Source organism: Rhinichthys klamathensis, unplaced genomic scaffold, assembly GCF_029890125.1.
Source record: "Rhinichthys klamathensis goyatoka isolate OS25496 unplaced genomic scaffold, OSU_Roscu_1.1 h1tg000281l_1, whole genome shotgun sequence".
NCBI lineage: Eukaryota > Metazoa > Chordata > Actinopteri > Cypriniformes > Leuciscidae > Rhinichthys > Rhinichthys klamathensis.
Genome location: NW_026606800.1, coordinates 8,837,527 through 8,842,710, shown reverse-complemented (window position 1 = coordinate 8,842,710; position 5,184 = coordinate 8,837,527).

Below are 5,184 nucleotides of genomic sequence, written 5' to 3'. Positions count from 1 at the left end.
TGTCTCTTCTCAAAGGCTGACTCTCATCCATCAGCCTGAGGATTCCTTCTCTTTCTGACCCTCTGTCAATACTGAACTCACTCTTTCTCTGACCTCTCATTCAATCCCTCATTCACTTCTTTTTGTGTCCTCTGTCTCCATTGAAGCAATGGCGCTGCCTCTTGTTTCCCTCTACTTGATCAGTTGCTTACTGCCTTATGATTGCAAAAAATAAGTTTCCTGATTGAGCTTTTAAGGCCTGTTCATATACCCAGTGCAATAAAACACATTTTTAGATGCATGTTCATTTTTGTGCCTTGCTTTGTAAAGAAAATGTAAAGAGTTTAATAATTAATATTTTTTAAATAATTTTACAATAAATATTACAACAAATGATATATTAAAATTTTAATTGTAATAATATTTGTATGTAAAATTTGTTTACAATAAATAAAAAAACCTTTTAAACTTTAAAATCATTAGGCTACTTTATTTTAATTATAATATAAAAAATACATTTACAATATTTTGTGTTGGGTCAGAGAAAATTGACTGGGCAAGTAGAAATCTAAAACTACTAAAACTACTTTTTTTATTATTATTATTGTTGAGCTCTGGAAAGCAAAAAAAAAACAAAAAAACTTTTTTTTATAGCTAACTACTCATACTGAGCCTGATGTCAAATTTGAAATGCTGAAAGGCAGAATTAGTGAAACAGGCCTTTAGTCACTACATGTTTGGTTGTTTTTTTTCTGGAAAGAAAGGGTCCATTCCTTTTTTTAAGCCTTGCTTTGTAAAGAAAATTTACCATTGGATGGTAAATTTACCATTTACCATACCGGTGGAAATGCTTAAAAAATGTGTAATAATATTTTTTTTTTTTTTTTTTTTTTTTTTAATTTAAAATAAATAAACAAAAATAAATAGATAAATAAATTAAATCTTTATTTATTCACTAATATTGAATGGAAAATAGCAGCATGAACATCCAACCTAAAATACTGTTTGTGATGTACAAAAGAAAAACAATCAAAAGATTTTGGAATGACATGAAAGTGAGCAAATAACAGAACTGTGAACTATCTATTTAAACACTGCTATAGGATCCTTGCATTCACTCTATATAATGCGATGCACAGCAAGTGAAACGAAAAGTGTTAAGGCAGGTTGCACAACCCACCCACACACACACACACATACACACCTAGACAACTTAATACCTTGTCTCTGATTTCACCCAGAACATATTGCTCCACTGCCTCATCTGTCAGTAGTGGGATGGAGAGATGACTGGCGCCTAAATCATAGCAGCTGTGTCTGCAGTGAACGGCCCCCGTCCCATGCTCATTAACGGCAGGAGCCCCTATATCTCACTCACTGCAGCTAGCCGTTAGCCTGACCAAAACATCCCCTGACGCCCACTGGGGTTAGATGATACTTGAGTGCACTACGGTTTACTAGTGGTAACTGGATGAGGAGAGAGAGAAAGAGAGAATGAATTCAAGTGAAAGAAGAACTGCAGAGTCTAGACTGAAAAATGAGCAAAAATATACATTCAAAATAAATTAGCGTAAATTAATGAAAAGGCTGAGCAAGTATGGGACCCAAGTTTTGCTTTAGTTATTGATACATTTGTATTGCCCATAATTCAATTAAGAAGATTAGCAAAAATAGCAAAAAAAAACTTGTTTTAAATAAATAGAAATATCAAACATTAAATAAATATCAAAATATAATTAAACAAAAACTTGATTGACTAAATTGATTAATAGAAATAGCATAATTTTAATTAAATAATAATATAAATTGAAATATCAAAAGATTCAACAAATTTAAAAAGAAATATTATATATATAGGCTATATAAAAAACAGCATAAAAGAATGAATAAATTAAATTAATTATGAAAAATGAATTAATACACTAGCCAAAATGGACCTAAGTTTTGCTTTATAGTTATTTAATGATTAAATTCAATGGATAAAATACTCAATAATTTGGGTTATTAAAATGACTCTTCCCATAAATAAATAAAAATCTTATATTAAATTTTTTTTTTTACAATTTCTTTTCTCTAAACTCTACACAGAATGCTTTACTTTTTGGCTGTTCATTTACGTGAAAACAGCGTTTTGGGGGCCTGAAAATGCAAGCTTTTAAAAACAGGTTTCAAAGTGCAAGTTTATGAAAACGTTACAGCTATCGTGTCCATGCAAACAACAAAAACGCATATTTGTGAAAATGGTGACGTAATGCACAGTTGCATATTACATGTTCAGTCTTTAGGTGACAAGGTGAGTAGTGTTTCTTTAAAAAAAAGTGAAGAAACAGTAACGGTTTCAATACTGGCCTGGCATTATCATACAGCGTTTTAGTCATTTTCGCGGATCCGTGTCAACGGGGGATTGTTTTGACAAAATTGTCATCTGTACGCAGAAAAAAGCGAAGGAAAATGTTGCCGTGTAAACGTACCCTAATTCTCAACCACAATAAACACAATACCGGACCCAGAACTTCGAAAACTCAGGGCTTAAATACAAGGGGAGTGTAAGCAAGGTAAAACAGAACGGGACTGTGTGATCGGGTTGAATTAACAACTAACTAGGGAACTAAGGCAGGCAAAACAGGAACAGAGCACAGTGAAAACTAAACTAAAACTGGCAACACGTTACATGTGTTGCTTTATAGCTATTGATTAGTGTATATGTCCCATCAATTCCATTATTTGATTGTTTTTGATACACTAACTTTGGTATCAGATTTAAATTATTGACGAATAGTCAACACTGTTCCCTGTATTAACAAACATTAACAGAAACATGAACTCTCTCTCTCTGTCAGATCTACAGAGCTATTACTGCCCCATCGGTCACTAGAGTGTTTCAGCAAATGATCACACACATGATTTCCTATACAAGCAAGCACACACATACACACAATGAAACACTTCCACATGCTTGAATTTACACCAAGTCCATTGATTTATGTGTGCGGTAGATAGCCTAAAATGACAGAAGTCGCCCCCTACAGAGATGTGTCGTTTATATGATCCGTGATGGTCATCTGACATGAGGCTTGTGTGCGTGCTTGTGTGTGTCTGTGTGTGTGTCTGTGTGTGCGTGTGTGTGTGTGTGCGTGTGTGGGACTTAATTGATGTCAAAGCAGCTCACCAAAGCCCCTAACTTGACACTGGTGGATTTTCTGCTTTATTACTTTTTTTGCCTCTGTCCTTGTCTCTGCTTTCAGGGTGACATCGGTCAGAACAGTAATTTGCTTTTTCCCTATGAGCATTCAGACACAAATCCAGACACAAAAACTCAAACGTCAAAAAAAAACAAAAAAAAACCTAGCTAGTCAGTTACAGTAATTCACACACATTATCTGGTTTGTCCTGATTAAAAAAAAAAAAAAAAAAAAAAACAGCATCTGAAGACAAGTACAGACACGCAGGTTTACAAGAGCTAAACCTTTATGCAATGTGCCAACCGTCAGAGTGAAAGAATCCTGATAAAACATGTCTCACATCCACGCAGCTTTCAAGAGGAAAAAGTATGAAACAAACCACCTAGGAGTGGAGACAGACTCGGGCCAACGAAAGTTGCAGACAACATTAGATGTACCGTTGACTGACATAGTGGACCACTGTGACTGTGTGAAGACATGCTAGTCTTTAGTGGTCCTGAAAAGTTTGTTTGATAATTTGTTCAGTTCATCAGTCACTTGCTCCCAATTTCAATTGTCAAATTTACATGACAAAATAATATTTACATTTATACTATTTGCATACAGATATATATACACTGAACAAAATTATAAACGCTTTTGTTTTTGCCCCCATTTTTCATGAGCTGAACTCAAAGATCTAAGACTTTTTCTATGTACACAAAAGGCCTATTTCTCTCAAATATTGTTCACAAATGTGTCTAAATCTGTGTTAGTGAGCACTTCTCCTTTGCCGAGATAATCCATCCACCTCACAGGTGAGGTATATCAAGATGCTGATTAGACAGCAGGATTATTGCACAGGTGTGCCTTAGGCTGGCCACAATAAAAGGCCACACTAAAATGTGCAGTTTTACTGTATTTTTTTTTTTTTTATCTTACTGACATTAAACTTGTGATATATATGAGATTAATTATGTAACCATGTCCACAACTAAAACTGTGTGCTATTTCATTCAGAGTGAAATGATTATGAATGAATAATGAATATGACAATGACTAACTGTACAAATGTACTCTGACACCACTACTTCAATTTTCTGCGTACATGTTAGTCTGATAGGAAGGACCATTAGATAATTCCTGATATGCTACCCACATAATCCCTCTTTCTCAATCTCTCTCTCTCAATCCCTGACTCATCTTTCACATTCCTTGTGCATTCCAGCAGGATTAGCTGATCCCGCCAGTACAGACCTCATTCATGCAGAGAGAAACAAAGAGAACGTGTCTGTGTGGGAGAAAGAGCGAGACTGCTTTTTTTTTTTTTGAAGGAAGGAAAGGGGTTTTCTGCACAAAACCATTCCTCCCCTCCGACCAAACAGTACATTGTGCAGTCTAGCATATGTTCTCAGGAGAGCAACCTGTCAAATGACTGAAGAAACCAAACACTTGAAGGATGATGTTGGACTTCTGGCATCCCATGTTTCATGTGTTCTGGAGTATTGCACAGCAAAATAACTCCAACACAGCATTATCAAACAGCAAACACCATCACAGAAGATCCTCCCACTACAGACACACACACACACACACACACACACACACACACAATCACACAACAAACAAACCTGTGGCTCAGTGTTCAAAGGCATTCCATGTATTGATCCAGTCTATCAGCGCTTGAATAATGGAGCAGAAAGAGAAAGAGATAAAGCCTGTTTATACTGCTTTCTCTCATTTGTCTCTGTCCACGGTACAACAGACTGTGTGTTGAGTAACAATTCAGACAGTCTTCGGACTAAATGCTTTCACACGTAAGCTTCTGATGCAGACCTCAGAGTATTAGTGAAAGACAACTTGTGGTGACTCTTTTCTCATACTGTCTAACAAGAGAGTGAAAGAGAGAAAGAGAAGGTATGTGGGTACATGAAAAAAAAAAGAGACAGGAAAATGGACCGGATGACAGAAAGACGATCATTGTGTTGAGGGTCAATCTAAGGGCAGTGTTCTAAATGCTGATTGGTTCAGATCCTTCTCAGCT